At 34.9% G+C, this 23,826-nt stretch overlaps 1 protein-coding gene across 3 annotated transcripts in view; it reads left to right on the top strand.

Moving 5' to 3' along the window:
* Nucleotides 1–23,826, top strand: part of TFEC (transcription factor EC) — a 185,106-nt gene that overhangs the window by 112,383 nt on the left and 48,897 nt on the right. The window contains exon 1 of one of the 3 annotated variants that reach the window (XM_037511995.2): nt 9,328–9,352. The exons of the other annotated variants lie outside the window; for them this stretch is intronic. The gene's annotated coding sequence lies outside the window, so the exon portion shown is untranslated. Of the gene's footprint in view, nt 1–9,327; nt 9,353–23,826 lie in introns of those variants that run through there. 3 annotated transcript variants of the gene reach the window in all.

Raw genomic sequence — 23,826 nt, 5'->3', positions numbered from 1 at the left:
AATTTTATCTTATATAATATGGGAATTATAGTATCTCTTCGTGGTTCATTTGACAGTCCAGTTGTTACATATTTTCATATTATTTAGTGATGTTACTAATATATAGGTGCTTTATTAGTTTTCATCACTTTGTTTTTATTATTATAAAGTAGTATTTTCCACAGGAGGTTTTAAGGGCATAAATTCAAAAGATTGTGTTATATATAGCTTATCCCTCTTCCAAGGGTTATGATCATTGCATATCCTAAGCATGACATTTTTTTACTTATAAAAAATATATGTCACAGGATTATTTCACTACAAATCCTTTGCTATTTTTTTGTATATACATCTTTTTGCAACTAAAGGATGATTGCATTTATTTATATGTTTTTTAAACTATACTTAAAGTGTAAGAAAATAATCAATATCAAATATCTTGTCAATTTTATTCATTCAACAGAGAACCATTAGGTGCTAATTATATGTTGCACACTGTTATGTAGCAGATACAATGGTGATTAAACTGAAGAAGTTTCTCTTTTTAACTTATGGCATGAAGTAAGAGCTATTTTTAACATAAATTACTATAATCACAGCTATTTATTTTCTTTTTGTTACCTGTATTGGATTAAATATCTAGCCAAGTTCATAGCATTAAAGGGTGCAGATTTTTAGGAGACACTGCAACAATACCAGCCTACAGTGGACATAGAGTGCTGCTTTGTACAGGTTTCTCCAAATGATTCCTGCGTAATGCACAAAATATAATTTGGTCTCCCCTGTACTGAAGTAGACAGAGCTGCTCTGTGAAAGTAAATTGTAGAAAAGAAACCTCTTCATGGATGCTAGTCTCTCCAGGTTGAATATTTTGTATTTTACACAAGCAAGTTCCAAGTGGAACTACAGATGAAGCCTTGGGGTCCGGGACCATGCAGCTGTCAGATGCCTGAAGCTAGCAGATGTAGGCAGTAAGAATGCGGAAAGAGAATGACGCTAAGCATCTGGCTGTTTAGCAAGAACCAGTGATTCACTTATTACCTAATCTTTTAACCCTCAGATATACTTCCCAAATAGTTCTTGTTCAAAAAATGTAGGAGAAAAAAAGCACTAAAGAAACTAAAGCACATATTTCTGCTATAGCAGTCAAAACAAAATAGCTTATGTTCTGGTAAGATTTTATAACAAAATAAATGTAGGTTAGTTGCATCTAATCTCAGTGACTATAATGCTGAGAAAGGAAAGAATATTTCAGATAATTTAAATTTTATATTCAGAGGATCTCTCATTTTGCATATAAAGGAACATACTAATTAAGAGTAAATGCCTACTCTGATTTATTACATTTTGTACAAATATCTTTAAGTATCTGAAGAATGTTAACACATTCTTCTGTGTAACCTGTATGGCAGCACATAAGACTTGCTCTGACCATGATGGAGAATACGTGCAGAACTTTAGAATATTTAATGAATCCTAATACTATTTTCTTTGGGACAAGTCACTACTTTCTTCAATATTCAGAAACACAAGTTAATAATGTAGCCATAAACTTAAATAATATAATTTTAGATATTATAAATTACTTTTTAAATTTTGATAAAATATGCAAGCATACATGGTACCTGAGAGTATCAGAATTGAATACTTTGTAGTTCTCATTCACAGAAAGTCCTACATAGCACCCAGAAGTCTTTATTTATTTATTTTTAAAGATTTTATTTATTTTTTATGTAGAAGAACTGGGGTGCAGGCAATAGATGCAGGGTGAGAGGATTCACCAGAGACAGAGTGGGGAGTAGAACAGGCATATCTACTGAAGTACATTGCTGAGGGGAACAGCGGGCGAGACAGGAGTGGTCTTCTTTGCCATGTGGGTTGCTTCCTGGCTGGCTGGGATTCAAGCTTGTGCTGCAGAGGCTGCAGGTGAGACAGGAAAGATCTACTGTGCCATGTGGGTAGCTCCCTGGGCAAGATCGAACTAATACTGCAGTGGCTGCCGGATAGTTTCATAGTTCTGGGACTATAATCTCTTGTGCCACCAGGGAGGCCCAGAAGTCTTCCTTTATGGCATTACTATTCCTCCCCATACATTCTATTTCATTAATGAAAGAGCCCAGGAGTGTTGGTTCAGTTTATGACCCCCAAATAGAATGCATATATGCAAGAAGCTGACCTCAGATTTATCAGTGTATGAATAAATGCATTGGTTACCTCCCATGCTATTGATATTTCTTAGCATCATCTCAAATAACTACATTCTGTAAATATTGATACTTTAATGTGCGATTTGATATGGGTTACCTTTTTTTTTCTTAAATATTATATACAGATAAAACTATAGTTTTTAATACTTTTTACTTGAGAATAAGAAATGGTTTATTAAACATATTTTGATCAGTGTAGATACCTCAAATTTTATCATAGCTTTCTTAGCAAGATTTGCTAGATGAGAGTCCCCTTTATTTAAATACTTAGATATTATGATTCAATTTTAATCATGCTCTCACGCACTATGTTTTTGCAAGAACTTTATAAGGAATTTTTAAAAATAAAAATTATTTTATTTACAAGCTTATTCTGCTTTGTATAACCTTCCTTATAGCGCATATTGTTTTTCAAAAACTTTGGCCCTCTGTAGAGTGTGCGGTATCTATTATTAATGAAATATTGGTAGATTTTTTTTTTGAATTGTCTTTAGAGAATAGTATTCTTTTACACAGAAAAAAAGTCCTTCAGAATGAGGTACACTTACAGAAAAATCATTATACCACATATGTTCATAAGATACACTATTAAATTTTGTAGTCCCATCACATGTAAGCTTCACATATTGTTGCTTTAATGCATTCCCTCACTACTTTGATAAAAGCCTTAAGATGCTGCCACTAGTTCTTTGATGATTTCCTCTGATGTTACAGTACCTTTCTTTTTTTCTCCAAAAAGTCTGTTTTGCATAAACATGAGAAGTCAAGGCAGTTTGAGTTAATAAGTAAAAGAAGTCAAGTTTTAGTCATAAACATACATATATTTGTGATCACATATTATAGTTTTCTCAATGTAAGGGAAGTTTATTTGGATTTCTGGAAAATATGAACCATTAGGTTTAAATGAAACCCAAATATATTATTAAAGTTTATAATTTTAAGGTTTATTCAGCTATTTCCACATTGAATTAATGAGATTTACTAATGGAATATAGAGGGAGAAGTCATACTGACCTAGATATTGACTTATTCGTATTCATTTTCCCCATCATCTCTGCCTGACGTCTGAGTCCTGCATTCTGTTAGATTCAGGCATGGATGATTTTTAGAAAATGTTTAGTTCTACCTTCCAAATCACCTTTCAGCAATCACATTTAATAAAAGTCATTATGAATTATTTATTATTGCAATGGTTAGGTTTAATATTCCTGTAGAGAGGAACAATTAGCAAATTAATAATTAACTTAAATTGGTCCATTTTAACTACTAAATTCTGTTTTTAGCTATACCATAGTTAATAATATGGTATTATATATTATACATTGGCTGAAAATAGATCTTAAACATTCTCATCCTAAAAAAAAAGAGCTTTGTGAAATGATGGATATTATTTTATTGTGATTATAATTTCACAATATACATGGATACTAAATCATTGCTTTATACACTTTAAATACATAAAATTATGTTTGTCAAATATTCCCCAATGAAGTTGAAAAAATAAAATGAAAAATACTTAATATAGAAATTTAAGTAATATTATCCAAATAGCCCCACACTTACTTGCAATGTGAAATGGTGCCTGACTCATTTTCTCTTTTTATCAATGTCCGTTCATAGTTGCCTATACTGTCAGTATTTCCTTAAGTCCATGTAACCCCTTCCCATTGAATTCTTCAAATGCACTGGTGTTTTTTTTTTAAGATTTATTTATTTATACAAGAACTGGGGTACAGGCCAGTGCACTGGAGGGTGAGAGGATTCACCAGAGATGGTGCGGGGAACAGAACAGGCAGGCTGATGAAATATGCTGATCAGGGGAGCAGTGGGCATGACAGGAGAGGTCTGCCACTCCATGTGGGACCCTCACCGGCCAGCCGGGAGCGAACCTGCACTGCAAAGGCTGCAGTCAGCTTCACAGTGCAGCGCTCAACCGCCTGCACCACCAGGGAGGCCCACACTGGTGTTTTTAATGCTTATTCTGTAATACATATTTTTTTGTGATACATACTTTTAAACCAAACTTGTTCTTTGGCTCTAGTGTAGAAGAGATGCTCTTCAATCAACTCCTGGTGGTACCTGTGGGATTGCATTTATCTCATTGTGCTAAAATGTCATTTTTGCTTTTCTACCTAAAGTCTGTGAATTGATAACATAGACATCTAAAATTTAACTTTTGTGTGTAATATTTTATCTTTTTTCTTTTTTTTTAAACTAATGTTACTAGGCACCATGTTTACTGTTACCTACCTTATCACACCTGTGTTTTTTTCTCTAATACTGATTTATACTTTACATTAGATTGCCAACAGGAGGTAAAGTTGTAGGTCTGCATATTGTATAAAAGATGCATCTCTTGCCCCTTGTTTCAGAAACTTACTTATCATGAAGCTCTGTCTGGAGGAGCTAGAGTTACCAGCAAGCATATTATTTGCCTGTGTGTGTCCTCTTTGTTTCAGAGCTGCCATCCAAAATGGGGAAAAAATAACAGAGAATATAAACTTTGAAATACCTGGGTTCTTCGAAGCTCAGCCCTGTCTGCTTTGAAGTACAATTTTCAATACCATTTCAATACCAATACAATTTTCAATACCAGTTTTCAATACCAATTTTCAATACCAAAAAGATCTACATACAGGAGAAAAGAATACTTTGGAGCACACCATTTCTTGTTATAAATTTTCAGATATATCAGGATTCTGATACATATCAACACATTGCTGACAGTTACCTGCTTTTTCTATTTATGATAGGAAGTTTTGAAGGGGTTAATTTTTCAGTCTTCTATCATTTCTGAAGCGTGTTACATTTTATTTTTTTTTTAAATGGCTGCATTCTATCTTGTCTGCAAATGAAAACACCTAGCATAGTTCTTGGCTCATATTATATCTGGCCAAACTTACATGAATTTAGAGCTAATACTGGAGAAGAATTGTAGTTAGGTTTTATCTTTGGTCTATCTTCTTTAGCTTTTTAGTTGGATGTATTTTCAGTTATTTTTGTTTATATGTCCTTGTTTTTTACCTCATAAGTTGATAGCAAAACAAAGGGAAGCATTATTATATAGAAAATGTAGTATTTACAAATGTTATATTGAAAGAAAAGGTAACACATTCATTAAATTCAGTGTAGTCAGTATGTTTACATACGAATCTAGATCCACCAAGTGATTACATTTCAGGAAATATTTCAGTTAGCATATTTAACAGAGCTTTCTCATTTCAGTGTGATGATAGGCAATAGATACTCAAGCTACATGGATTAAGTACCCTGGGAAATTAAGTATTAACATTCTCTTGAGGAAAAACTGTGTAATAGAATGTATTCTATTTATAATTTTTCTATGCCATGGCAATTTATCTAATTTATCCTGCTGTTTGAATTCTTTCCAAATAAAAGGGTATGATCCAATATCAATTCTTTTCAATTTGTCATAAGACTCATAATTTTCACAAATTCAGAGGTCATCGTGGAGTATGGCAAATCTGGGTTAAACCATATCATATGAGTCCCAACAGCAAAGGTGGTTTTGGGATGGTGACTTTGAAAGTATAGGACAATTTTTATTGACTATGATATTAGTTTCTAGTTGTAAATTGACTGTATGTTTACAAGATTTGATGTCATTGGTTCCAGCACACAAGGTTGACCATTACAACACTCCGCTATTTTGACATTATAACAAAGTCTTCATCTGGGGAAAGAAAAATAAATGAAAATTTATTTTGAAAATAGATTAAAATGAAATATTTAAAGTATAATTGTAAAACAAAAATAAGTTTAAAATATTGGCTCCTTCTATTTGCAATTTCTATTATGCATCCCTGTTAAACTTTAAGGGAGAAGGTATTTCAGATGTTGATTTTGGTATTTCATTTGGCTTCTGTTTTCTGAATCTAAATTAAATTTAAAAATTGTCAATAGGAAATATTAATTTTTCTCTGTATTGATATTTGTACATATATTTTTTAAAATTGGAAATGAACAATTTATGTTGGCTGCATCCTAATATACTATTAATTAAAAGAAAAAAATTCTATTCTTGTCGATGTTCATGGGATCACTTGACACCTTTATTGAAGTCCTATGAGCCTCTTATATTCCTTTGTTTCAGTCCCCTGCCATGAAGCAACTACAAACCAGCGTGAATTTAAATACACCACTGATACTTCTTGTCATTAGAATGAGTTACTCTCTTTTTCCAGATCACATGTTGATCTTATTAGTTTATTACATATGGAATATTACTTACTTGAGCAGCAAGTGAACTTTACCCCCTCCTTCCTCTTCTTTCTATTTCTTTAATTTTATTTTGTGAGAACATAATTTTATCACAGTTTAAAAATAGCAGCAAACATTGTATATTACAAGATATGTACATTTATGATTCTTTTTTAAAAATTCAAAGTATTTCTACATAATTCTTCTTTCTATATCTCTGATCTTATTACCTTTATCAATTTTCTGCCTTTAATTGTATTATTATAAATATTATTTATTCAGGAAAACATGACTTGAACAAAATATGAGTTTTTGAAATGTCTCTTTCATATTTTTATGCCCTTATAGATACATCTTGAAATATATTTTTGGCATAGATCTTAAGAACAAAAATCATAATACTATTAAACACACACACATATGCACTTTTTCTTTTATTTAGTTCTTCTAAAATCAGGATAATCTCAATCAATATCTTTATTTCCTCTCTGCTCTACTCCTATACCTACTCTTTTTCTTATTTATATTTATAATGAAATGGCTTAGCTCATAGCATTTTATTGAATGAAATGAATTTATTTCAAATGTGACATTATAGAACTAATCTTAACTAAAGAGAGCTACTCCGGAAAAAAAGTTGATATGTTAATGGATATTCAAAGAATGTTATGGTCACTGGTCCTGATATAAATATTCTGGTTTCCTCTTCTCAACACATGGTAGGAGTGCAGCTTAATTTACTTTGAAGTAGGCATAGTCATTGACAATTTTGGCCAGTGAATGATGAATACAAGTGGTGTCACTTCTTGAAACTTTAAGAACTTGTATGTGGTTCTTCTGTTTTCCTGCCTCAGCAGTATTGAAAGCTCATATGGAGATGGGCCCTCTTTTATCCTTGTCCTTGAGTAACTATGTGGAATAAAGGTTTCTGCTAATCCACTCTGGACATGCGGAATGTTAAATAACATTTTGTTTTTAACACTCTGTGCCTTTTGGTGGAGGAGCTGTTGTTACGACAGCATTTCCTATCTTCCCGTCTGACAGAGAGTAACTAAAATTTTGGCAGACTGTAGAAGGCTTGTCACTTTTTTAATCTCTAGGGAGCTATAGTGTCAATCATGGAAGGTATCGTCTCATTTTGAACATCCTAGCCTTACAAAAGAGGAAGCTTTACACATTTATTTATTTTATGGATAAGGCATTGTCTGGTGTGCATATAGTAGTGCTCAGATTAGATGACAAGCCTCCATGATTACTTGAATTTTATATCTAATCTTCCATCACAATTTTATTTTTTATTTTTTAAAGATTTATTTATTTATGCATACAAGACCTGGGGTACAGGCCAGAGGTATAAGGGGTGAGAGGATTCACCAGAGACAGACTGCAAAACAGAACAGGCAGATTGACTGAAATACACTCATGAGGGGAGCAGTGGGTTAGTCAGGAGAGATCTGCTGTGCCATGTGGTTAGCTCCCTGGCGGGGGATTGAACTTGTGCTGCAGTGGCTGTGGATAGCTTCATAGGTTGTGTCTTTTTTTTTTTTTTAAGATTTATTTATTTTTTATTTATTTATACAAGCACTGGGTACAGTCAGAAGCGCGGGAGGGTGAGAGAATTCACCAGAGCGGGGAGCAGAACAGGCAGAAGGACCGAAGTACACTGCTGAGGGGAGCAGCGGGCAGCAGGAGAGGTCTGCGTACCATATGGGACCCTCCTCAGGTGGCCAAGGAGCAGCCGGGGATCGAACTATCGCTACAGATGCTGTTGGCAGCTTCGCAACCCAGCGCTCAGCCGCTGCGCCACCAGTGAGGCCCCATAGGTTGTGTCTTAACCCCTCGTGCCACCAGAGTGGCCCAATCCACATAATATTCTAGTGGTCATTCTATGTCATGTTATTCTTCCTATTTTGCCTGTAGAAAACCGAGACAAAAAGCTGTTCAGTAGTTTGACCAATGTGCTGTAGCAAGGAAGAGGCAGAACCGAGATTTTTAACAAAAGTACTTTGACTGCAAGTTCATGATCCTAATCATGGAGTCACTTTGAAAGCAAAATAATATATAAGAAAAATGTGATCATGTGAAATATGGACAATTTGATGGCCTTATAAGCAAAACCTCAAAATTTATTAATGCTCTAAACAAAACTGTAGTTCTTAAAAACTGAAAATTGGGCCTCCCTGGTGGCGCAGGGGTTAAGATGCAACCTATGAAGCAATCTGCAGCTGCTGCAGCATGAGTTCGATTCCCAGCAGGCCAGGGAGTAACTCACATGGCGGGACAGACCTCTCCTGTCTCTCCTGCTGCTCCCTTCAGCAGTGTACTTTGGTCCATCTGCCTGTTCTGTTCTCTGCTCTGTCTCTGGTGAATCCTCTCAACCCCCGCATCTCTAGCCTGTACCCCAATTCTTGTATAAAAATAAAATAAATCTTTAAAAAAAACCTGAAAATTGATGTAAGCCAGCTTATTGAAGAAATATTAAATGTGAGACTTATTTTGCAATAAGGGCAGTCGCTACACTTTGTTTAAACTCTGTACCATTTGTAAATATTCTGGGAAGAAATGTTCATCATGGAGCAATAATTGAATCAACAAGAGCTTTTACTCCACATTACTGTGGAGTAGTTTTGTTGAAGCACTGTTTCTCAAATTGGGTGTATATTTCAGAGAAAGAAAGGAAGTCCCCTTACTTGAAACTGCTGTGTCATTTCTTCTTCCTTAACTGAAATTCCTACTAAGATTCAGGAAATGCCCTAATGAGCCACTTCTCTTTTCTCTTTCCTCAACTAAGTGGATTCTAACCAACCCAAACTATTCTTTATTCATGATCAGATTATTTTCTTTGGTTGTCTCTCTTTGACATGATGTTTTTGTTATGGGAAGAGGGACTGTAATTTGGTGCTGTTTGTAGAGGTGATAACACTGATAGAACCCAATCATTGCTGGTAGGTAACTAAACTGGCAGGCTAATTTTCTATCCTTTAAACAAACTATGAAGACAAGTTTAATCAATAGCTATTTTACTTTGGTATGTGTGGCTTGCTTATAATTATGGTTTCATCTTGCATGATCACTAGGTATCAGGATATTCGAGTAGCTGAGCTGTGATTTGCTATAATTTGAGTAAAATATATCTGAAATTCTATTAATGTTTTAATCAGGATATAGAAATCACTGTTTTAGTTCATGATAACCAAAGCAATTTCTTCTTCCAGTTTAATATTCTTGGATATTTACTAAATTGGAACATGATTTAACATTTTATTGCATCTAATATGTTATTTTATGAGTAAATGTTAATTTCTGTTTACATTTTGGTAATATATATATTTTACTGAGTTCTAAAGGTATGAATATATGAGTACAGTTCATAACTAAAATAAGTTAGTTATGTACTGAAGAGAGTACTTCAATCATATATTAATTTTCAGGGTTAAAATTACTGTTTTTAAAATTAGGATTTATATCTGAAAATTTTGTGTAGGAGATGTCAAGTACTCTAAAACAATAACTTTTTAACAGTAATAGTTTTCTGTTGTAATGATTAGAAGAGTTGTAGTAGGGACCAGAAGATTAGCTAGTATCTCCAGCTATCTATATACACATACATATACTCTATGTATGTATACATACATATACATCCTTATATGAATGATAAGCCCATATTATCAATATTGTTTTAGAATAGACATTTTTGAGGAAAAATAAACCTAAGGTAATCTTCAATTCATTTCAGGTAGCTTTTTATTAGCTTATTTACTGGAAACTTTATTTACTATTAAGGAATTTTAAAATAACCTGAACAATTCTTCCCATTCAGAGACTGTGTTAACATAACAAAATGAAACAGAATGTGGAGTTCATGATCAAGATTACTCAGAAAATTCTGCTTCACTTCTATTTTAGATGAATCTGTTTGAGGTTTACACTTTCAAGTAACTTTTTAATTAATACTGAATCTTACTTTTTTTGGTGGGAGCTATTCTAAATAAACCAAAGCTTGTAATATTTACTTGGAGAATAAAAATCATTCTAGCTATAAAACAAATAGTAATACATATAATCTTCATATTTTTTATTTCTTTGGTTTTGATTATTATTTTGCTTTTCAGTTTCATACAAAGCAGTAGAATAGTTCAATGTGTCAATATATTTTGTTGAACTGAAACTTAAACCTGATGTCAAAAATGAAACAAACTAGAAAATGTTTCTTAATAGTGAGTTTAATTTTAATGACTGTAACACAAGAGTTTGTTTAAGTTCTAAATAGTCAAAATAATTATGAGACATTTAAATATGATACAAATAATGAACATCAATGAAAAATTTTTATAAATAGTGATAATGCAGTAGAAGTGGAAAATAATTTTGAAAATAGTGAGCAGTTAGAAAGGAGAAATAAGAAAGGAGAAACTGAAAGAAAGGAAATATTCTTGCACAATGGTTTAAAATAGACTAATGAAATATGATTCAAATGGAATAATGATGGATATTGATAAATAATAAACATATTACATATGTAGAAATGCAATCATTCTTTATAAGTCAATGTACAAATAAAACTCTGAAATCAATTAGACATAAAGATTCTTCATGGAGATAATTAACTCATGGTAAAAAAAAAACCAATGGCTCAAGCAATGGAGAGCTATAAAATCCAGACAGATGATGTTTACAAATGGTAGCTTTTAAATTTTGCACTATTTGACAAAAAATGGAAGAAGCAAATGTATAGTTCAAAGTGTAGTTCCTATTCAGAATATTCTGAATGTGTTTACTAAGACCAGGAATAAGAGTCTGTGAGGCATAGAGCAGAGAATATATACCAGGAAAGCAATAACAATCTTGTATCCTCAGAAAACATGACCTATGAGGAGAGAGCTTAATAGTGGTCTTACAGGGAAAAAATGAGAGCAAGAAGTTCATGTACAAAATATTCCTTATTTCATGATGAATTACCATACAGTTAAGAAATCTATGAACTGGGGTACAGATAATTAGGGATATATCAAAATTGGGCAGACATTACTTACAAAGTTGTGATTCTGCTAAATTGTATTTGTTGGAGCATGAAAAGTTGTAGTTACTTATCAACAAAAAGAAGAATGGTATGTGACTATATTGCAGGTAATATGTTAAATGTAAAGGACACTTGGGAGGATTACTGAAAGATGAAATAGTAAGACAAGTTATGGAATTTCTTCAGGTGACCAGTTTTAAGAAAGCCCTGTGTTCCTGATTTATGTTTGCTCTCCAGAAACAGTGGGAGGTTGAGCCCAGTGAAGTCAATGATCCATTATGTTGCTGTTTTTCTTTCTTCTTTCTTCAAATTTGAAAGAATAGGGAATTTGAAAATTGCACTAAGAAAAATGGCCATTGAAGGAAATCAATAAGGGATAATAATGATTGAGTTTTAAAGGATTCCCATGCTCCCTTTGTTTCATTCCAGATTTACCATGAATGAGTATTTTCACATCATCTCTTGACTTCCTGAAACACTCCTCTTCAGCCTGGAGTGGATTGTGATTCACTTTCTAGCTTCCAATGGGACATAGGATCCCTCTACCCCTCCCTCTGGTTAAAACCAGAGGACAAGTGAATTGTTAAAATTATAATAGAACATACTTCATAAGAAAATCAAAGGTGGTGGACTAAATCATCTTCCACTGTGGAAACAACCACTTAATTTTAACATGAATTAGCTCTCATGGCCCAAACAAATATTTTCAAGTGATTCAGTGATTTTTTTTTGTGGCTGCTCTGTTTATTGCTAATGTAACACACAGTGAAACAGGAAGTCAGAAGTTCAGCATTTTTAGCTTTCTACTAACTTGCCATGTGACTTTGAATAAGTCTGTGTCTGTGTGTTTGTCTGTGTGTTTGCTGAATATATTAAGTTGAATTAATATCTAGTGTACATAGCAAAGAGCTGGGAATAGGATGAAGAGTTTGGGGTATTAAAGTCTAGGTCTTCTATACCTGAAGAATAGTCTTGACGTTACTCTTCGGATATCAAACTTAGATTGGATATGGGAGCTCTAATAGTAGAAATCCAGGCCACAGTCCAAAGGAAAGACCTCCTGCTTCCCCCTATGGGATCTTTGATTTCACATTTCAGTCAAATTTGTCAGAGCACAAAACATAACCATGGGGCTAGCTCTTGTATCTGACTTTTCCCCTCGATATCGTCTATAAAAACAGTTTCAGAGGACTCTGCCTGAGGACAGAGTTCTCAGAGCAAAATGAAATAGAGAATAAAACTCTGTATAATTTGGGAAGTAAGGTTTAATTTACATTTTCTTCATAGATCTCTAGTTTTCCATATTTTCTAAAAATGTGTTGTCAATTCATTCTCATTTCTGTGTCTCAGCATGGGTTCATCTTTTTCTTGTAGTATACATCTGAAGATATATTAACCTAACCCCCTAAACCATATACCATGTTGTAAACAAATGGTCCCTCAATGAAAATAATACAATTTTAAAACAAAACCAAAGAAACACTGGTTCTACTAGGTGGTATCTAAATTCGCTTAGATTTAATTTCACTGACATAGCCAGTGAAAAGTATGACAAAACTTTTTCTTAAGAAATATTTGCCTAAAGAAAAACAGAAACAATAAAAAATAGGAAGTAAAGATACTCCAGCATATGCCAGGAAAAGGAAAGAATTTATATAATAAATTCTTAAGCCAAAATATTAAGTCCTCTACTGAGGGATAAAAGAGACAATGAATGTTAGCTAAACCTGCTTGAGTTTGGTCATAGGAGAATTTTAGTATCAAAATTAGTTCTAGTATATGAATTTCTTCTCTTCCCTTCTTTTCTCTTCTCGACAGTTGGTAGTAGCTAACATTGATTGGGCTCTCACTACATACTAAAGACTTTACATGTCACCTCATTTGAGCCTGACAATTCCCTTGAGGTAAGTGCTGCTCTCTCTGTTGTTCCTAAGTAAAATGAGGCTCTTGAAGGACAAGTAACTTTTCCAAGGTGACCAGTGTAAGTGATGGGGCAAAGATTTGGATCTAGGTCTGTATGGTGCTTAGACCAAAGTAAACTATGCAGTCTTTTGGGGGCACTTTTAAATTTAAACTTTATCTTTGTTGTTCTATTTTATTTATTTTGAATAATATCCCATCTTTATAGCAGAGAAGAAGAAATAGTTCAAGGGAGTAGAGTTGAGAGAAATCAGAAACCAAAGCTATACTAAAAATGGTTCCTAGGCTTACACATGGATAACGAGGTCTTTGACTGCATTAGATTTGCAAAAATAGCAGTTGCAGAGGTAACAAGGGACCAGAATAGATGGCTCTACTTCATAAAAGAAAGGGGAAAAGTGAAGAGACTCATTAATGTTGAAGCAGTAGATGGATAACCAGTGACAAATATCAAGTAGATTTGCTTCAGTTTGGTCAGAGAAAGGTCATTGATTATTTTTGGTTAAACTGGTTCACAGAGGCCAGGTCTCCAATAAAAAAGGGAATTAATTGCTTCCATTTCCCACTAATTGCCTCAACATTTCCCTTTGCTTTGTCATTGGAGATTTGGTCAGAGAGGCAAAAAGTCAAAAGTCAGAGTTTGATGGAATCTACATAAAAAGGGAATCTGAGGAGACCAAATTATGGCATTTGGTGTAATAATGATAATGATATTTAGCATTTTTCCCTGGGAGTGCTGTGGATTTTTAGAGACCTTTTCAATCTTTAATCAGACCGTAGGGCACATTTAAGAGAGTTCACTGTTTTTATTTCCATCTAGAGGATAAGGCATCACAGAGAGATGAACTGACCTAGGGCAAGTCTCCTGAGATGTTAATCCTGTATGTTGGATTACACACCCTATGTTGAGCTTTAGCTGGAAGCCTGAGTTCTTCCCAGAGGTATCATTCATTCATGCTCCTTCAGAATCTTTAGACTTTTTGCACATTGCTGTTTGAGATTACTATCTCTATCAGTGACAGAAAATCATCCAGGAAAATAGCATGAAATGATTTTGATATCACAAGAATTGCTTGGTTTTCAGACTATTTGGCGCTTGAACCATGATCAATTAATGAAGCACTCTACCTTGTGTTTCCTGAATTAGTCTTTGAAATTCTTTGAAAACCAGCTCTGAAACCTTCAGAATTAGTTTAATTTTCTAGACTTTTTTTTTTTTTTCAACTCAAAATGGCAATGTAGAAAGTAGAAATAACACAGACTATATGACGAATCTGTGTTCCTTCATTCTGGCTCTCTGCTTTACTTGCAATACTTTCAGAGACACAGTAGACAAATATTTCTATTTGGGAAGTTCTAAATATTCCATATCAACTACTCTTGTTTGTTGGAAGAATCAGAAACTAGTTATGATAAATTAAATTATTTATTACATTATATGATTTTAGAAACATGGTGTATTAAGATGAGTACACATTTTAAAGTTACATAGTTAGCTTTCAAAGCCAATTCAGTCATAACCAGTTGTTTGATATCAGATAGATCATGCAATTTGATTGAAACTCAATTTCCTCACATGAAAACCTGATGTACCTTATTAAGTTTCATGATTATGAAATGAGAACTCTGAGGGTAAAATCCTTAGTGCAATGCCTGCATAGAACAGGCACCTAGAAACTTTAGCAATATGCTTCAGAGAATCATAATTAGAAATTACAGTGATATTAAATGGTAAAACTATTAATCAGGGCAAAATTTAAAACACATAGGACTCTGATATGAAAAGAGTCCAGTTTTTATAAAAATACATTATTTGAACAATATCCTCTTTGAGTTATGGCGAAGCTGAGGTGGACAATCATCTGGTTGGATGCCTCTGCACAGCAAGTCCTCCTTACCCTGTATCATTGGAAGAACTTACTCACATTAGGTCTTTTAGTAATCAGAAAAATCTGGGAATTGAATAATATCATTGTGCCTATTGTGCAGATAAGGGTTCTTATGTACTTGGAGGGAAATATGTGGCTCAGGGGCATACAATTTGTCAGTGAAGAGGCCCAGACTTGAAGCCAGTGAGAGCTGCTACCCTAACTGCGATTCTAACAATGCTTTTGAAATGTCAGATTGCAATTCAAAGTTGTCATTTGTGTCAACTGGGAATTAAATCTTCCTTGCCCCCATTTTTAAATTAATTAAGGGTATGCTTAAAGCTTATCTGCCTCCTGGAAAAAAGGTGACTATTTGTACTAAAAATGGAAAATCATTGTCAACAGTGATACCTATGTTGCCAAACTCTGCATTGGGTTCTCACTAAATATTATTTAACTTCAAGATGTGCTACTAGCCTATTCTTTTGTCAGACACATGTCTCAGTCCTCTACCCAGGAAATGTTAGGAGCAAGGCCTGTGGATCCTTCCTGTTCCCATGTACATTTCCTTGGCTGTCCTCTGCCTTGCCTCTGCTCTTTAGTTCTTTTGCAAGCGGGAGGAGACTTTTCTCTCCCATGCTGAAAGACGCAGTGTGCCAACTCTGAAAATAACACTAATTGTCAAAATAGCTGTTCACAACTTCTCTGACTTGTTTCTTTTAAACAATGTATCCTAGTAAAACTCCTTTCAAATATATAAACAGGGCACAACTACTAACACAGTAGAGCTGAGACAGTATATAAGTGGGAGACCTGGTTTGACTGTTTTGATTAATTTGACTGCTCAAGTCAGTCAAAAAGTAATCACCAGTTAAGCAAACCATTTTGACAGATTTTTGGCCCACTATGATTGCTTATTTGACTGGCTTGCCTGTCAGGTTGAAATGGTCAGATTGACTGGAGACAGTCTAACTGGAAATTTAACTTTGGAGGAAACGTGGGTGTCTGTATACCAGAATCTGCTTTAAATAACTTTATTTGAAATCTGTACCTATTTTCCTGGGACCAGTGAGAGAAGTTAGAAAGTGACACATTGCAGCATTTGACTTTCTAAAGTGAGATGTCTTGCTGCTTGCTAGAACTGGTAATATATTTATAGTCTACAAAACAACTGCATTTTCCCCTGTGCACATATAGAATTCAATAAGATAGGAACTCAACCCTAACTTGTCCAAGTCCTAGTAAGTCACCATATTCTCTTACTCTTCTGAGGGTTGATGATAAATGTATGACAGCAAATGACTTCTCAGATATCAGGTTGCCAATTCAGTCATTAGTGACTTGTGGTAAGGCAAAGTTGACCTTGCCACTGATAGTAGTCCTTCTAAGGAAAATTTATTAGAGAAAGCAAACCAAAGCAAAACACCAAACAAAAACTTTGATGAAAGGCAAGAGAATCTGGTTGACATTATTTGAGCTGTTTATTAAAAGCCAGCCCCTTTAAATACCTATCTTTATGTTCCTCCCGGAAATTTACTTTGAAATGAGCTGTCAGGTTTGTGCAAGAAAAAAACAATATCACAGGATGGAAAGAATGATTTATTCTCACATTATAGTATCGGATTTTATGGGGAGAACATAACAAGATTACTGTCTGTTGTGAGCACATTTTTATAAGGTCTGGTTTATGTTGGTTGAGTATCCTAATGTGTTTACATTGAGAATTTGAAATATCCTGTTATTGTTTGAAAGACTTATTCATGTGCTGCTCTTCAACACTCCAAAAATTCTGACATTTCCCATGGAAATGATTTATAAGTGTTCAGGACCTTGATGCTATGTCATGTATGTTTATTGAATAAGTTTAATAGTAAGATTAGATAGAAGTTAGGACTTCTATGTCAGTAGTGACTAAAATAATGATGCTTTTCTTAAAATAACTTGCTTGATTGTCATATTTTCTCTTGTGTTAATCACTTTATGTACAATTCTATTTTTTAAATTTTGTGATTAACAGAGGGAAGAAAGCTTAATTTAGTTTTGCTTTCCAAGTTTATGCTTTCTAGGCATTTATGATTAAGTATTTTTAACAATAAAGTCCCGTGACCTGAGTAAAAGAGAAAAGTTTAAAGAAAGCTGTAGAGACTATTAGAATATAGATTTAAATTTTATGAGTTATCTACATTATAGAATCATTACTGTTTCCATGATCACCTTGATACTTCAGATCTCACACATTTAGGGGTTTTTACTTAGGTTTTAAAAATGTACAAATTTATTCTCCTGATAGCAACTCGTGTGTACTTGTTGCATTGTTTGCCCCTCAGCACTAGATATTATAGTTAAAAAATATTTGTTCATTTGAATGGCAAACAACTTTGTTTTAATATTTCTGATGAGGAACAAAGACTTAATAGTAAGGATTTGAATTCTTGTTTTGCATCAAAGCTCCCTAACCTATGCCCTATCACCATTTCTCATGCATAATACATATAGAATAAGCTGCTTTCATCACTGCCTTGCTGTGAGAACTACCCGAGACAAGGTAGAGAGTGCTCAAAACTTTATTCCAAATAGAAAGCAAACTTTCTCTATCTATTAGCAGTAAATGCCAATATTATCATTATGATTAATGGCATAATTTTCTAACTTTTGAGAGAGTACCAGTAGAAAGATCAAACACTTCATTTGACTTTTAACTTTGTTTTCTAGCTACTTTAACAATTTACCTAATCTCTCTGAGCCTTAGTTCACAATAAAATGCAATCAATTAAGGGATCATAATTCTAAGGGATCATGAAAGGAGTCCATGAATAAGGAAGTGCTCTGTAAATAGTAAAGTACTATATAAAATATATTGTACAAGTATAAAGCTTATAAATAATGAATTTATTATCTTTGGATTTCATGCCAGCTGTCTTCTTATCCTGCAATCTAGTGGCTGCAGATTTAAAAATTCAGTTTCAAAGACAAGAGAAGCACACAACTGTGACATTGATGGTGAAAGTTATTAAATGATGGAAATATTTAGAAACCAAGTTATTTGTGTAATCCTTCATGGAAACATATTTAAAGTTAAGAAAATAACCATCATTTTGTTACTGTAAGATATTCTACCAGTACCAGCAGTAAAGAAGAGGACTAAAACCATGTTGATGCTATTAATTTTTTTGAGAATAATTATATCATGTAATTTGCATGCAAATATATTTATTGTATTTTTTAAAATTTCATTTATTTATATATATTTTACATCATTGTTGAATTTTGTATATTTGCTTTCTCGTCTCAGGTGTAGTCCCTATAAAATCCCCACCACAAATTCACCCATGCACCATCACCATAGTCCCTTGTGCTTGTCCCTCCCCTATTTATATCCCTCTCCATCCCTCTCCTCTGCAGAATGTCTCTGATTTATCATTGCCTATTAATTTTGTTTTTATTTATTTATTATTATTTTTTCTCTGATCCCTTATTTCGTTTCCCTATATTCCTTCTATAAGTGAAACCATCCTACAATTTTCTATTTCCTTCTGGCTTATTTCACTGAGCATAATCCCTTCCAGCTCCTTCTATGGTGCTGCAAATGTCATGAGTTTTTCTTTTTTGATTGCTGAATAGTATTCCATTGTGTGTATCTACCTACCACATCTTGATCCAGTCATCTATTTTTGGGCATTTGGGTTGTTTCCATACCTTACCTATTGTAAATAGTGCTGCAATGAATATAAGGGTACAGATATCCTTTGAATGTTTTTTGTGTTCTTTGGGTAGATCCTGGGAGTGGAATTACTGGGTCATATGTTAGCTCCATTTTTCATGGTTTGAGGAATCTCTACACAGCTTTCCATAGTCGTTGGGCCAGTTTGCTCTCCCACCAACAGTGCAGGAGAGTTCCTTTTTCTCCACATCCTCACCAACATTTGTTGTTGCTAGTTTTTTTAATGTGTGCCAATCTTACTGGTGTAAGGTGGTATCTCATTGTGGTTTTGATTTGCGTTTCCCTGATTATAAGTGATGTTGAACATTTTTTCATATACCTGTTGGCCATTTGTGATGCTAAAATAATTCCCCATTAAGAAGAGGGAGCAGGGGGCCTCCCCTGGTGGCACAGCGGTTGAGTGCCAGGCTGCAAAGCTGCCCACAGCCTTTGCAGTGCTGGTTTGATCCCCGGCCACCAGGGAGGGTCCCACATGGCGCAGACCTCTCCTGCTGCGCCCGCTGCTCTCCTTAGCAGTGTATTTCATCAGTCTGCCAGTTCTGTTCCCTGCTCTGGCTCTGGTGACTTCTCTCACCCTCCCCTTCTGCTCTTCTGACTGTACCCAGTGCTTGTATAAATAAATAAATAAATCTTTAAAAAAAAAAAAAAAGAAGAGGGAGCAGGGCCTCCCTGGTGGCGCAGATGGTTGAGTGCCACACTGTGGAGCTGTCCGCAGCCTCTGCAGTGCCAGTTTGTTCCCCGCTGGCCTCAGAGCAACCAACATGGTGAGCAGACCTTTCCTGTCTTGCCCGCTGCTCTCCTCAGCAGTGTATTTCATCAGTCTGCCTGTTCTGTTCCCCGCTCTGTCTCTGGTGAATCCTCTCACCTTCCCACTCATCTAGCCTGTACCCCAGTTCTTGTATAAATAAGTAAATCTTTAAAAAAAAAAAGATGAGGGAGCATGATTGATAGACAAACACACTTTACCAATAAATCTTCAATGGTAGATGTTTTTGCCACTACCAAGTAAGTGATTAGCATTAAAAGGCATTTATGAGAATGTGGAGTGGTTTCCTTAAACAGCAAGTTACTGAGAAATTGAAGGGAGAATGAAAATGCTATCAAAGTCACAGGAATTGATTGTGAGGCATCTTGTTCCCAGGTTTAAGCTATTTCAAGGATCTCAAGGAATGAGCCAGCGTCATAAGCTGGTACCACATTTCTCAGTCTTGCAGCTTTTTTGCTGCCTCACTCCTCATACTTTCTTTTCGATCTGTTTGAGTTATCTAATCCACTAACTACATCATTTTTCATTCTTTGTGGGTTTTTTTTTCTCTCCTCCACATCCAAAATTCATCCCAGTCATTTAAGTCAGTTCAGCCTCCCAGATGCTATTAAGGAAGCTTGGTCAAGGACAACTTGGAGACTAGTACCTCTAAAAATTAGTGGTCTTCAGTCTCAGCTGGGTGGTCTCTTTCTGAACTACATCATCCTAACCTGTTCTCTTTCATTCCATTTAGTAAATTTTGTATGATTATACCTCATCACTGTGTTAGCACATGATAAAAGGCTATCTATCAACTAAAACCAAAGGAAGCACACTCTAAGTGTGAAAGACCTTTAACAGAATTATGTGCATATAGAGAAGAGAAGAAAGGATCTTTCAAATAATAATTTCTCAATTAAACTCCTAAAATTATCCATTCCCTCACAGGCAAATGCCTAGGCAAACAGCTCAGCCTAAATTAGGGCTGCTGAGACCTGAAATCTTGCAACAAATCCAAAGCACCCTCCAGCAGAGAACCATAAGAAAGGGGCCAGGCAGCCTTGGGACAGAAGGAGAGATGCCAAAATCAAAGTGCAAATCAAGTGAACTGTTGTCATTCTTTGCCTTGGACAGTGTCCTTATGTTTCTGTCACCCATGTGTCTCTTCCAAGTGACTCTGTATTTCTCTCCTCTACGTGTCTCCTTTAGAGTCCCCTTCCCAGCAGTGCCAGAGTGAAAGTCAGGCCACAGAAGCAGGAGCTTCTGACCCTGCAAGTGTTCAGTTATATGCCAAACATGGCTGCTTGTCTCTGCCCCTAGTTCCCAGTAGCCCCCAGCTGAATAATTATGGTTCATGGCATACTGGGACTTGTAACCCAAGGCAGCTGTGTGTAAATGAAAATGAAGAAAATGGCACCTGCCCTTCATAAAGTGTGTCTATAGCAAATTCCTTCTACACTGTCAGTAGACAAATTTCCTTATAACTTAATGGAGAAAATTTAATTTAAAAAAGAGGAAATTTTCAATTTCCTCCCCAGAATTCTAAAAATATCTTTTATAAAGTGCATTCTTTTTTCCTCTCTTTTATCAAAGAAAATTTTTCCTCCAACACTGACTCTATTACTTTAAGTGCCACTCAACGCCTATTTTTCAGTCACCTACTTAATCAGCCACCCAAAATTCTTTATTCTAAAGCAGCTTAGAAAGTAGTCAGAAATATAGGTAATAAGTAAATAACAATATATGAATAACTAATTAGAAAATGCCAGCACTATGAAAGGTTCAGAAATGGAAAATATTAGGGAAGAGCTTATTTTTTATTTTTAAAGCTAATATATATATATATATTTTAAAGATATATTTATTTATGCATACACGAGCTGGGGTACAGGCCAGAGGTGTCAGGGGGTTGAGAGGATTCGCCAGAGACAGAGTGGGGAACAGAACAGGCAGACTGACCGAAGTACACTGCTGAGGGGAGCAGCAGGCAAGTCAGGAGAGAGGTCTACTGTGCCATGTGTGTTACTCCCTGGCTGGCTGGGATTCGAACTTGTGCTGCAGTGGCTGCGGATACCTTCATAGGTTGTGTCTTAACCCTTGCACCACCAGGGAGGCTTCTGCGTAAGGATCTATTTAAACAGTGGTCAGGAGACATTATGAACAAGTCCTGAGAGGTGAGAAATTAGTCCTTTGAAGAATCCAAGGAAAACCATTCCAAAAATGGAAAGAATGGAGGTTCTAGGGTGAGGGAGGGGAGATAGTACTTGCATTATTGCAGCATCTTAAAAAAAAAAAAGTGAGATTAGACCATTGCAAGTATGAAATGAAGTTGAATAGGTAGGTGAGGGACTACCTCCACAACTTGTATGCCATGATAAGAAAACTGAATTCTATTATAGATGGAATCAGAAGCAACTGAAATATTTTAAACAAGAGAAAGATAATTGAGTTGATGATTTTAAAAATTCACTCTGAAGGTTGCATGAAAAAATATTGAAGAGAGCAATCAAGGGATCTGTAAGATCAGTAAGGATTCTGGTTTTAAGTAGGGAAGTCATCACAGTAAATGGTGTTGGCAACTGAGATTGGAGCTCTGATAGAAGACACAAAGATGATTGTGTATAAGATATAATTGGGAGTTAGTTGAGGATAAGAAAAATAAAGGATGAGAGGAAGATTATCCAGTGTCTGAGTTGAGAAATCAATAAATAATAATGATGCCATTAACTGATTTGGAGAACACTGGGGGGAAATGTTTTGGAAGGGATAATCATGAGTACTTATAAAATACAAGATTTAAATTTTGAGATATTTGTGAGAAACCTATCAATTTCTACCTATATAATATATGCAATGATGGCCCTCCAAGAAATAAATAAATCTGGTATTTATGTTTTGTTAGTATGTAAATGTTATTTTTAACTGTGAGAACAGAAAACATCATCTACATAGACAATAAAAATTAGAAGGTGCCTAGTGCCCAGTCCTGTGGTACCTCCAAGTCACTTCTCGAGTCATTGAATTCCAACTTAGAGAGAATGCAAATTTGGGAGTCATTAGCATGTAGGTGGATTTAAAACCATGGGGACAGATGAGACCTCCGCAGGGAGAGTGTGGAGAGTGGAGAAGATGCCTAGTGCTGAGCCCTGAGGTCTCCTCATTTACAATTCACAATGTCCCTCCAGTCCCTGCAGGCTGACTTCTATTCTCACTAAGTCCCTGAAATGATTCTCTTGAGGGTCACCAGTGACCCAATTATTTCCTGGTCTGCCAGCATCATCTTCTGTATTTTCTTTTATCTTATGCCTGTGGCATTTGACTTTATTAACCACTATTTTCCTCGAAACTATATCCTAGTTTGGTTTTTGATTCTACTCTGTCCAAATTTTCCGTGTACTTTTTTGAGATTCCTGTAGTCTTTCCCACTCCTTACATGTTGATGTTCCCCAGAGTTCTTTACTTGGTGTAGTGTCTTTTTAATTCTAATTTTCATCCTGCCTGATTTTTATCTAAAGCCCTGATTCAATGGCTTCAAATCCCTATCTCTAAATCCACATGTGTACCTATTTACTAGGCTTCCTTCTTGAATATTTCTTTGTCACTCTGATTTCGTTAAGTGTGGTACTAAAACTACTATCATAAAACATTTGCCTCCATTTTTACTCCTCATTTTGGTAAGTGCTATCCTCTCTACCAATTCCAATGTCAGAACAAAGCATCATACATGAATTTTCCTTCCCTTTTGCTGTATGTGTGTCAATCAGAAATCCTATAATTTTTTTGTTTAATTCTTCTATATTATGGGTTCATATTTGACTTATTTTTCCAATATCATCGAGTATTATTGCTTTAACTTGGCAATAGTCTCCTGGAGTGTTACCCACAACTACTCATTGTTCTCCTTATGCCTCTCCTGTCTCTCTTTTAGAACAGATCCATGATAACCTCTGTCTCAAAAGCCTTAATTTAATCACACCCACAAAGTTCCTTTTATAATATGATGTTATGTATCCACAGGTCCTGGGGATTAAGATGTGGACATCTTTGGTGAAGAAGGCAGTATTTTATCTGCCACAGAAAAATTGAAGATAATTGGAAAAAATTTTTAAAAAAACTAACACAATAGGTTTTCCAATACATTTTTG

Source organism: Talpa occidentalis, unplaced genomic scaffold, assembly GCF_014898055.3.
Source record: "Talpa occidentalis isolate TD23 unplaced genomic scaffold, MPIMG_talOcc4v2.1, whole genome shotgun sequence".
Taxonomy (NCBI): Eukaryota; Metazoa; Chordata; class Mammalia; order Eulipotyphla; family Talpidae; genus Talpa; species Talpa occidentalis.
Note: the sequence above shows the minus strand (reverse complement) of the source record. Positions and strands in the feature narration are given on the sequence as shown.